Source organism: Corvus cornix, chromosome 12, assembly GCF_000738735.6.
Source record: "Corvus cornix cornix isolate S_Up_H32 chromosome 12, ASM73873v5, whole genome shotgun sequence".
In the NCBI taxonomy this organism is placed as follows: domain Eukaryota; kingdom Metazoa; phylum Chordata; class Aves; order Passeriformes; family Corvidae; genus Corvus; species Corvus cornix.
In genome coordinates this window covers 7,348,724-7,361,575 of record NC_046342.1, presented here as the reverse complement: position 1 = coordinate 7,361,575, position 12,852 = coordinate 7,348,724, and the positions used below count along the sequence as shown (strand labels likewise).

The following is a 12,852-nucleotide window of genomic DNA, read 5'->3' as shown; positions in this document are numbered from 1 at the left end:
AAAGGAGTGGCTTAGATGGCCCAGTTTGAAGAGGGTGAGGCAGGGCACAGCTCAGCCCTGTCTGGTGTCTGGAGGATCCTCCCTGTGACTCTTAGAAAATGCCTGACACCTGGCTCATTCCATTACCAAAAACAAAAAGAAAGGAATCTAAAAAAAATTAAAAAGAAAAAAAAAAGAAGAAAGCTGAGTAGTACTACTTTTAGCCTCAGGAAGCTTCAGCAGCCTGCAGAAAGAAGGCAAGAACCATCATAGAGGAAACTGTGCTGGCGGCAGAACTTTTATGAATTCCTATTAGCCTTCAACTTTCTTCCAGCACCTCCTAGCATGGCCACAGCAATGACAAATAATGCTGAATTCCAATGGTATAGGAAGCATGTGAAGATTGAAACCTGACCACAGTAATGCTGAAATAATGAAGCAGTGAGAGTATTTTTATAACTCCCTAACCATTTTTTAGTTTCATAGGGTTTTCTTGCTATTCAAGTACAACCCATGACTGAAACGAAAAGTAGGAACAGTATGTATTTGTAAACACTTTTATAAATCTTTAGGGAAGATCCAGGATTTGTCAAGTTCTCAGAAAAAGCTTTACTTCTCACAGCTGAGGTCCTAGTTTAGAGCAGCATAGCCAGAGCACCTTTCCATCTCAGCCAAGAGGCTGTGGTTTCAAGTTGGCAATTAAGGAACCCTAAGAGGCTCAAAGTCCAGACAAACAGCCAGAAATTAGGATATTTGTCTGAACTCTTAGAAACTGTGACCAGATTCTCTTAGGATATATAAGACTTTCTGCTTCCACTTGTAACTAAAACACAACACGTTCAAGCCTTGATCATATTTTATTTGCAGACTTGATTCTGGCTACTACCTAAGCATGCTAGCGAAAAAAAAAAAAAAATCTGTTTCTGTATTTCTCAGCATTGTGAGAAGGCTGATCTCAGACATGGGCAAAGCTCCTCTCACTATTCCCAAAGTGGCTTGCACCTCCCAAACTGAAATCCTGTCATAGCAGAATGGGTACAAGTGTTCCTACTTCCAGACACAGAATACTTTGGACAAGACATTAAAGATAAATATTATGGCATCCACTGCAAAATGAACTGATGAGGGATTTCTCTGTCCAGTTTGTCTCCTGACAGTTCAACGCCCCCCTACCACAGACCTGGGGCCCAAGACATGCAGATTCTGCTGGTACCAATCCTTGCAGGGAGAGGGAACTGGCTGAATCCAACACTTCCTGCCTACAGAACACACTGACCACCGGCCACTCCCTCTCTCCTGCTGTCATGGGGGACCTGTGTCCATACAAGGTCTATGGATATATGAAATCCCATCAGTCAAACCGGGCTTGGGACATCAAATGAGGAAACCCTGACATTTTATCAAACCACATCAACTGGAAATAAGTCTTGGATCTCTTATTTACTGAGTAATAATCATAATAATAGTGACAATCTCTACAAACTCTTTGTGCTATACTGTGATTAGCAAATTACTTTGAATTACTGAAAATTCGAGTCATGTACTTGAAGTCAAATAATACATCAGAAGGGCCTCATAATGAATAAAAGTCTCCAGCCTTTCAACACCATATCTGCTGGATGATTTATAAGTCAAATGTTTGGTGTAATGCTCCAAAACAGTTCTCATGTTTTTATTTTTCTAAGATACTTTATTTAACCATGGTTTTGCTGTTTAACCACATGGTGGTAATCTATAGTTTTAGAAAAGTACAAAAGAGTTACGTGTCTGAAACACTCAGTGCCCATATTTTTATGTGTTTGATATTGAGTAGTACCATGGTATTCTGCAGTTGCAAGTACAAGGAAAATAGCACTGGTGGACTTGCAAACTGATTTATTTTTGTGTCTTTTACTGAACAATTTAAAAAAACAGTAAGAGCAAAAGATACAGATGTTAAACTTTTCCATGAAGAGTATTATCTGCAAAACCAGATTTGTCTGCTTTTTTCCATTTTTGGATCAAAAATGTATTTTTCTTAAATAAAATTTAATAAAATTTAATTCTTTTCTGTGTAGAAAAGAACACAGTTGCCTATTTGTTCTACAAAAGTAGGAGCTAGCATTTGAGCTATAAACTAGCATTCTTGGAATCTCCTGAACTGGAGGTTTAAACCATGTCAGGAATAGAAAGCAATCTTAAATTAATAACACTGAGATTTTTCAGTGTGCTGAAATATCAATTTTCTTCTTTTTCATACTCTCCTAATTTTTATGTCTTAAGTAAAAAGAAATACCATCTTTCAAGATGTGCTCAGTGTATTACATACATTTCACTTGAAAGTCAGTTTCTGAAACTATGGGTTAACAGTGGCTGTAATCTGAACATTTTCATGTTTACTTAACTTTATTTCATAAGAACATTTTATTGCCACAATTTTGAAAGATTGCCAAGAAATGTTAACTATACCTCTTAGCAATGACCTGTATTGGGGAGAATAATTTATCTTTTGCTTCATCTAATGTGCAGAAGTTCATGCCCATGAACTGAAAAACAGCTAATGTCATCCAAGAGGCCAAGCAATCAGAGGTGGGGTGACAGCTTTCTATTTTACTTGTCTACTTACCAGATTTCAGGAATAATAAGAAGTCAACATCTTCAGAATTGCTACATAAGCCTGCAGAGGTGTCAGCAGGAATGGTTGCTAAGGTCTGATCTGGTGACTATTCACGTATTAAGAGGTGTTTTCATGTTGCTGAAAATTAGCCAAGAGCTTATTTGCTTCATTAGACAGAGATGAAATCACCTCCTTAAAGCCACAAAATACAAAGAACAAGATATTGACTAACTTATGACCAAATACAAACTTAATAAATGTTTTTAATTGATACATCAAGAAAAAAAAAAAACCCAAAGAAATAAGGCTTTCAAAAAATGTTGAGACTGATAAAATTAAAAGGCACTGTCAGACTTTTAAACTTTTTAATAAAATGTCTGCATTGCCTGAGATCTGTGTGCCAATTTATGGCCATAAGTGAACTTCTCTGGGTGAGTTATTAACTTCTGGAAATAGTGTAAGTGCTGATGTGATTTTCACAATAAAAGTACAAATGGACCATACTTACTTCATATAAACTGCTATCCAGATGCTTCAACAAGTAGTCTATTACAATTTATATACTAATGATTAGTAGGATTTAGCTGTCAGTACAGCCTTAAGGCATATTTTAGAAGTATAAATTGGTAAGTTTTGAGGTGAAATCAATATAATGGGCACCAAATGTAATCCTCTTTAATGTAATAACTTTGAAATGAATCGGGAAGGTTTCTCAAAGAGAGCTGTCTGATTATACATTAAACTAAGGATTTATCATGCAAAATAGCTTCTTTTTCTAATACATTGCCTTGTAGGTGCAAATTCAGCTGGGGCTTTTCCCTGGAAGGTGTTGAGCACTGCTGAGTGCTCACTGGAGTCTGTGAGAGTTAAGGGATGCCCAGCATAGGAAAAGAACATGAAGCCCCTTCCAGAATGGAGCTCTGGAGAACACAAAAAAACCCCTCAAAACTCTGCTCAAAGAGAGGACTTTTGGCAGGACTTTCCAGAGATTGTGCTGTTGTAGAGCCAAGCCTATTATTGACTTACAAGGAAAGTTTTTATAGCTGTTCAGGCTGACTCTGATGGGCTTTCCAGAAGCACTTATTTCACACTGCCACCAGTAAATGTTATTCTGAAGTCTCTATCACCTTCCTAGGCATCAAAATAACTTTGAAATACCACTTTCCAAAATGTAGACATTTCTAAATGGCGAAGGTTCTCCTGGAAGTTCTGCTATAACACATTTATAAAACATATTTAATTTTCTAATTAGCACCAATTCAATCAATTCCATGTTTTTCTGCTGTTTTACAAAGAGATGCTAGAGGTTTTTTCCAGAATTTATAAATCTTCTCAGCACATCTATAATGGAAGCAAACAGTATATTCTCCATTCTCTCACAGTACAGGGCTGATATGTCCTACACTAAAGGAACAACTCTTCTTACTTTCATTTAAAAGAAAAGGAAATCAAAACCACACATTAGCGATACAGCAAATTATAACAAACTCCAATAAAGTATATTTAAACAGATTTATTTTATATTCTTATATCCATTTTTGTGTTAAAAATTGCACAAATGGCCATAGAAGGCAAAAAGAGAAGGGCCTTGCACAAATTTCCCTGCTTTATTTTGTTTTAAAGTGCAAATAGAAAGCATCTATAGGGGTGGGAGGCTCTGGCTCTTGCATGTGTAGAGATATTTTATACTGTGTTGACTTCACAACTAAGACTCTTTTTCATTTAATTCAATGAGTTTAGATTGTAGTGCTGATTATGCTCATATCCACAAATCAGAATTTTAACTGAGTTTCCACGGAAACATTATATGTCCCTCTTTTCTTTTAAGACAAGGCTATGCCTGTTTAACAGGTTTGCCGAGGACAACAGGTTTTGTTTAAGTTACATTAACTGGAGCCAATACTTCCTAATTACATTACCAGAAGAAATGTTTACAGCAATGCTTCTACCATGGGAAACCCTCCATTGTTCAGCCCATCTCTGAAAGACAGGAAATATCAGCACTGCCATTGCTTAAAATGTGTTAACTGGTCTTCTATGTATAAAATAATCTCCTTTATAAAATGACAACATTGCTCATGTTTTATAATATTAATATATAAGGAAATTATCCCATGGAATCTGGACTTCTGTAACACTTCCATCAGAGAACATCTGCCTATGAAGAGAAGGTGGGTCCAGGGTCTGAAGCACTGAAGGCTTAGGGCTGTTCCTGGTCTAAAGATACCCTATAAATAGGAACTAAACTCTTCAGAGTGACTTTTTTCCCCACAAGTTTAACCTAACAAGAGCACTAGAAACCCAAGTCTGACAAGGTGCCATTATCTGTCCAAAAAGGTGTAAAAGGTTTTGAAACTTTGAGTCATTTATTTTGTTCACCATTTTATAATATTCTTATTCAGAACACCAGAAAGGATGTGCTGTGCTCACACTTGCAGTTCAAATCCTTTGTTGATGGAAAGGGGGAAATTATACTTGATCTTATCTCTGCTAAGTTTAATGATACATTTCCCTAAGATTTTAGGAGAAGAACCAGGCCCAAAATCCTAATTAGGAATACTTAAAGCTGCAAGAGACACCTTAGCAAAAGTGCTGTGACAATACAGTGAAGAGGACTGGAGATAAACAGGGCTTTTTACTTTTTAAATTTAAATCTGCACTGTACTATGACACAACCGAAATGTGGTTCTACATGACTTATTTCACCCCAAGTTCCATTTGGACAAAGTATTACAGAAAATCAAGCATTAGGTAACTTAATTCTTTCACAAAACTTTTTCACATTTTCAACTTAAGAAAGTCTGCAGAAGTTCTAAAACAGGTATCCCTTAACTCCAAAGCTAAGAAAGGGACTACATAAAAGTATGACCAGCTGATGGCATGTAGAAAAGTAGAGAGAGTGTTTAGATTCCAAGGAAAAGCCTGTACTACAATTGCTTGAAATACAAATGTTCACTGAAGTGCCCATGTTTGAACATAACATCTCCAAATCATCACAAACTACAAATTCCAGAGTGTTCTGCTCTTCCTTCTTTCTAACCAGTTTATAGAACAGAAGCTTGTAGCAGTAACTAGTGAAAACCATTTAAGATCTTAATGACACAAAAAACCCTCAAGGTATGGAAATTATTATTTTACTGAAGTAGGCACATTATGCATAACTTCAGCTCCTAAAAGCAGCTAGCCCACGTCTCCCAAAGAGCACTTTAAGAAGAGAGAACTCAAAAGTGCTGTTCTTTGAATTCATCTATTCTAACTCTGCTGAAACACAGAGACAAGAGAAAATGGACACTGTCATTTTGAAAAGGGAAAAGGATAAAAACTCTCTGCCAATATATGAGTAACCAAGCTCAGGCCTGCCATTATGCTCTGAAAAAACAGACTGCAGAAGGAAATAAAAGCAAATAAAGATGAAAACATGCCCTTTTTGCTTAAGACAGCTATAGCTTTATGAACATAGAAAGCTCATCTAAGTTGAGTACTTTTGAGATCCCACCATAAATTAAAGAATAGTAAAATAGAAGTGTTTTTGGATTAAAAGGCATTGTATCAAATGATAATAAGCATTATCTCTATACTTCAGCATCACCCAGTGTTGATACAGAAGTCAGATATAAACATGAAAGACAAAAAGATGAGATCAACATTTAAATGTTGTCTGAAACTTAGAGATAATAATCTATTTTTATGCTGTACTTTTTTAAAATTTATTTTCTCACAATCACTCCAAATGTTTTAAAATTTTTATCCTCTCAACTAATGCACATGCTTGAGAAAAAGTTCATCCTTCAGCACTTTAGGGGACAGTAAAACAGAAGGCACAGTTAAAAGTTTAGCAATAACTTTAGGTAGTACAAACAAAAACGAGGCATAGCTCAGTGTTAAGACTGTCAGGACCTCATAATTTATACCAATCTTACTAAAAATTTTCCTTCTTACTTAGCAGACAGCCTGTCAGCCATTTAGTATGATCCTCCTAAAAGACGTGTTAAAACTCGGTAAATAATTTTCCTTTTCACCAAATCAAGAAAAGACAATCATACACTGCATATACCTTATAAACTGTAATCAGTATTGAAAAAAAAAATTCTATTAATGAGAGGAGAAATCGTAAAATGAGGATCTTTGGGGATTCTCAGCATGAAAATAAGAAACCAAAACAGGCATACAGAAGAACAGATAGCCAAAACAGACATGATACAGAACAGGTAAAAAGAGTGTAAGAATAGCGAAAACATGATGTTCCTTAATGATTTCAGTCTTTACTATCCCCTACTTGTCACTTGGTTATCCCAGTCATGTTGCTTCAATACTGCTCACATAAGCTGACACCTACATAATCAGGGTTTTATTAAAGCTTCTTTTTATATGTCATAGCTACACTTTTGGGGCTTGTTCTTTTTCTTATTTTTTTTCTTTATTTGAATGCCTGTTGTTTAACTCCTGAATACGTTTCCTCCCAGTGTATCTGAAACCTGTAGTCATTGTCCCAGTGTTTCTCTCCCACATTAAACTTTTAGAATCAAGTTCCACAACTTTTAAGAGTTATGTTTACGTCAGAGGGATCAAGAGGTTTAAATTTCAGTACCTATTAAATGAATCTAATTATCCAACCAGTTCCATTTGGATACACTGTTACTGATCTTCACTAATCTATAGCAGATTTTCCAGTATTGTAATTCTCATTAATAAAATTCCCTCTGAAAGAGTATTTTCTTTTTATTTTTTAAACAAAAGTCCTCTCAGTGGCCTATTTTACAAATTCTAAACAGAAGCATCATCCTGTATAGCAGCTAAGTTTCCCAGGGATTTACCATGTCTGAAAACAGCAGAACTAACTAAACCTGAGGGATGAGAAGTCTATCTATATACCTGACTTACCCTGTTACTTCATTTAAAACACTCTGTGGAGAAAAAAGGTACTTTTAAAACATCCTTGGTGTTTAAAACCTGCTGACAGATTAAAAAGTGGAGGGGGAGAAAAGGATAACACCATGCTATGGAATCTCTAGGATGCTGTCAGAGGACTGTTGGTGCCTGCAGCTGCAGCAGTTCAAGCAGTAGAGATGACACAGAAATCCAGAGAGAACAAAAGACTGGAAAAGCAGCAAACTATGCACTGCTTTGTAAAACCTATCTGCTACTGAAAGGAAGAACAGTGGAAGCAGGTAAAGGTATTTGGGTCGCTCTTGCTCACTGGAGCCATATGGGAAAAGTTTACAATATCCCTACTCCACCTGTGAAATGTAAGCAACAAAAAGGGACATTCATCGATCCTGCTCAGAGCTCTGCTGGTTACAGCTGCTACACCAGTACTGGGGAGAGCACAGTATGGGAATGTGCACATTTTAGTGGAGCTGGTCCTTCACACTCCACCTGCTGCATGACAATTGTGATCCTTTCAGGAGTTACAGCTCTTTTCTCTTGTAGCAAAACATCACCCAAGGGAAATGGTTCATCGCAGCCTGAATCCAAACCTACTGACCACGTTGCTCCCAATCCAACACAATACTTCTATTTCTACTGATTGTTTAAATCCACCAAAATTATGTATTTAATGTTTATCAGCTGCGTAATTTTAATGTCAGGTTATTTAGTACCTTGCTAAATTAATGAAAAAAAAATAGCCAAAAAAGCCTCCTGTGGATATTTCCAAAGTGTTGCAAGAATTACAGAGGTTTAACTATTTGATTTTTTACTGCAGCAAATGTCATCACTGCTTCTGCAAGTTTCTGTGTTCAAGCAACTACTAGGGCAAAGAGAAAGAGTCCTTTTGAGCCCATAAACACAGGAGTTCCCAACATTTAACAGTGAGTTTTACTGAACTACTACAATTTGCCTTAAAAGCACAAAAGGAATCAATGAAGTAGGAGTTCTACGTTGTAGCACAATTGGTGAGCAGCAGTTTAAGAAACATTTACTGCACTTTAAAATATTTCTTCATACACTGTGAACATTTCAAAACCCTTTTACAGATGTTGTTCAAAAAAATCCTTCCAATTCTAACAAGAGCTGCCCTAGTAAATCAACCACTCTGAATGCACAGGAGATTTATATTCTGGTCTTACGTTTGAGTCCAGGGTGAGCTGTGACCATGAACAGAAATTCTCATTAAATATAAAAAGGAAACAAAATCACTAAGTAAAAGCTTAGAAAAAACTTTGTTGAAGAATAAGCTATCTAGAAAAATAGCAATAATAGGTAGTATTTTAACATGCTTCAGAGAGGACAAAAAGCATCTAAAGTGTCAAGATAAAGCAAAGAGTACACCTGTCCTTATTTTTACATGTGTTTTTTCTCGCCTGTTTTATTTCTTTCATTTCTCTTAACTTGATGTCAAGAGATTTCTTTTTTCTATTTGCAGTAATGGCACAATGAGTTCATTAATTTACTCTTACTAGAGATACATTCTATCTATAGATGCTCAGCATGTATAACAGGTGGTTGACATTAGTTAGGAAATGATTGAAAATTGAATCTGCACCCCCCACTGCTATTTGTAATGGAACAAATACTCTGCTGACACTTAATCTTATCCTTGCTATAACTTCATCTAACTTGCAATCAAGGTAAAGAGGTCCAGCATCTTTACTCCCTGTGCTTCTCCTCACTCTGAAGGCTTTGCATCCATCCTGGTAATTTTTCTACCAAAGCACTCTGTAAGGCTGATGTTCCAGCATTTTCCAACTAAGCCTTCTCACCTTCATATATTTCTTGTCATTTAGTTATGGTGAAAAGAGTACATGCCACACTAACTTCTAACAGCATTATATTAGAGTTGTAATACCACAATAAATTGCTGACTGCACAACCCAGTGGATTGAAAATCTTGCATCACTTCTTTGAAAAGGAAAAAAAATAAGAAACAAACTGCGGACAAAGGACTGACACAAATAGTTGTTTATAGATTATGAACAGACCTGGATCCAGACCTGGATATGAATATTGAAAGAATTTTCCAGTCCAGATCAGAATAGTAGTGTGGGGAAGAACTGATTTCTGACCTAGACAGAGAAGGTGCTCAGCCTGGCTCTCCCATGGGGCTTGGGACACAGCAGCTCACACCTCCCCAGCCAGCAGCTTCCTGCCACTGCCAGGCTGTCCAGCCATCCCTTCCCCCACTGTAAATCTCCACCTGGAATGCAGCATGTTCCAGTTCATCTCATCTACTTTTACATCTCATACACTGGCCTCTCCTAGAGGTGTCAGAGGAAGGTGTAAAAATTCCCATAAATAACAATTATGGAAAAAAACTGCCCACAGGGAAAGGTTTTTCTCCATTAAGTTGTGTCATTAGTGGTTGATTAAAGCCCTTAAGAGTGAAAGTTTATATCCCTCCTAAATTATTTTTTTTTGCCCCATGAGGTAACTATGGCTCCAGATTATATATGAATCCTACTAATCTTCTGGCCCAAGGATAACTTCCAACAATGCATTTCATAGATTAATTACAGACTGCACAAACAAGTACCAGATGTATCCAAGTAAGGCAAAACAAGCCACTGGAAAAAAGAAAACTGGGGTCTTCCCCTGTACAAAATCACAACTCTCTGACTGGTTTCTTGTTTCTAGAGCTGCACAATGTTACTTCCCTCCTGAAAGGGACACCGTCAACTAACTCATAACAACTCAGACACAAAGAAAATTATGGAAATAATGGTGTCTCCTTATGCTGTGTCATAACCAGCATTTGATATTATTAATTTCTAGCTGATATTACTCTCCTCTCATCCTATCTAAGCAAAGGATGTCTGAAGAAACCTGTAAGCCCAGGTTTTCTCTGGAAAATACGGCCAGCTTTTTAAGGTATAAATCTTCCTCGAGTCAAATTTAGTTTGCTCCATTGGCTTACACTTCTATTGTGAAAAGCAGGCAGAAGTAGGATCCAGGGCCTTCCTCTAAGATTTGTCAACTTTTGAAAACCTAGTACCCTGCCAGGAAAAAGTTGAGGGAGCCCTGAGCTCTCAGAGAACAAGGAATGCCCTTGTAAACAGAAAAGCATGGGGAACTCCAGGGTCTCTTTGGCTCTGTCACCTTTGTTTGCACTACATTCTGACTCATGGGAAAGAGCACAACCTTTCTCCACCATGCACTACTGTACTTTTTTAGTGCCAGTTAAAGGGGAAGAATTTTAACAAACAGAGGTATGGGCTGTTTCACCAACAAATATGAATTTTTTATTTGTCCTGAACAAAATGAAGAGGAGTTTGCATTGCCCGAAGTTCCATCTAGGGTCTTGAGCAAGAGCTTAGGTGTTTTACCAATCTGAAGACACACATTAGCAAAGAGAAAGCACATGCCATTTCCCTGAAAGTATCTCAGTTTTAATTCCTTCCCATTTAAAAGCATAAGGAAAATAAATCTAATAAAGAGTATGTATAGGATTTGTCTGCTGTGGTCTTGGGAACATTTTTTAATATAATCATGTCTGCCTGGACTCGATATACAACGCAGTGGAATCCAAATCCTGTAGCTTTTAAATATTTGAAATATTTAAATTGTTTCCATTCTGCTAGAGTTTAATTAACATGATGCTCTTTTGTAAAAGAGATGATTCTTACACATACAACTCCTTTAAAGCAGATGGCAGTAATTGCTGCAACAAAGAGCTTGCTGGCAAAGCAAAGACAGACCTGCCCCCCCTCAGCCAACAGGGATCAGATATTAGTTCATGGAGCTCTCTTGCTATTTGCAATGGGAAACATACCTTGCTACAACAAGGCACAGGCTAATTTAAGAGGCTGCAATAACAGTTGCTGCACCACATCAGACAACTGAAAAGAATCCTGCTGGTGGTTCAAAAGGCCAGAAGTAGAGTAGGTTTCATGGTTATCCTGTTTCTGGCAAATCTCTACCTGTGACATGACTATAATTTTCACCACATCAGACTTCTCTGTCACAACCAAAGTATTATTCTGAATAAATAGGAATGGGACATGGATTATAGGTTGGGGAAACTTCTGTTTACAAAACATGTTCATTCAGAGTTCTCAATATAGGGAAAAAATAGCCACATCTACATGAAAAGCAAATTGATAGATTTAATCATATGTTTCCAAATCTGAACCCAGCATGAAGATTTTTTTAAAAAGTAGTAACTTCTTATTCATGATTCTGCATTATTGCTGGAACTGAACCTCCCACAGTGCTTAACTTTAGTGACCTTCTCCTATGAACATCTCTGAAACAGGGTGCATACTAAAAATAATACAATTATAGTTGCGAAGACTTACCTAAAACAGGAGAGTCAGATAAAACACATTCTTTAAGCCCACTGTTACATGAAATAAACTGCAGTGGGATCTTGCATACCCATCTGGTCAGCAAATATTAGTTAAAATGGAAAAATAACTTAAAAAAGAAACATTTTGAATTCATAAGTCAAAATAAAATTATAGATACCAAACAGAATTTAAAAACATCTTACAACAAAACAATGATCTAATAGCTATTACCTCCTGCAACATAATCAAGAGTCATGAAAAAAGCTGCCACTGATACAAGGGATGAGATACTGCAAGGGGAGAGGGATGTCATCTCAAGCAACCAGTACCTGACCTAACTTTATTCTTTGCAAGAGTATCCATAGCTAAGGTGGCTACAACTTCTAAGGAAGATGCTATTTTATAACAGCCCTTTTTTATATTTAGTTGTGTCTTCACTAAAATGATTCACAGGTATTATTTAAGATGTGTCATTGAAATAGCAAATAAATGTATCAAGCTACAAAAGTTAAAAAAGCTTTTTGCCTTAACCTGACATTAACTTAAAGTACAGTACAGATGATCTTTAAGCTTCTCTCCCCTTTTTTGTAAAGTTGGGGTTAACCAGGATGACTGTGGAACCAGGTTATCTTCATCTGTAGTGTTCCTCTACACTAAATCCCAGGCCTTATCCCTTATCAGGACAATGTCAAGGGTAGTAAGGTCTGCCACTCACAGCAGTAATCCTGGGATCCTCAAGATGAACAATCATGTTTACACTACAGAATGACAGTTTTCCTACGTTCTCCTTCACTGTTCACAAGTATCCACTGTTCCTTTGGGTATCCTGACCGGTGTCAGAAACAACTGAGAGAAGCACATGATACTGACAGGCACAGCTCTCCCCTGTGAGCCAAGGGGGCAGAGAGCTCAGCACAGACTTTTGGAAACCAAAAGGTACCTATGGAGAAGATGAGGTTACTCTTTTCACAAGGACTCACAGTGACAGGACAAGAGGTGAAGGACACCAGCTGCTCCAAGGAAAACACTAACTGGATGCAAGAAAAAAATATT

The 12,852-nt window shown here is 37.1% G+C and overlaps 1 protein-coding gene across 6 annotated transcripts in view; it reads right to left on the bottom strand.

The window, feature by feature from the left end:
- The window catches only part of CACNA2D3 (calcium voltage-gated channel auxiliary subunit alpha2delta 3), a 396,804-nt gene that overhangs the window by 51,434 nt on the left and 332,518 nt on the right, over positions 1-12,852 (bottom strand). The gene's annotated exons all lie outside the window — the stretch shown is intronic.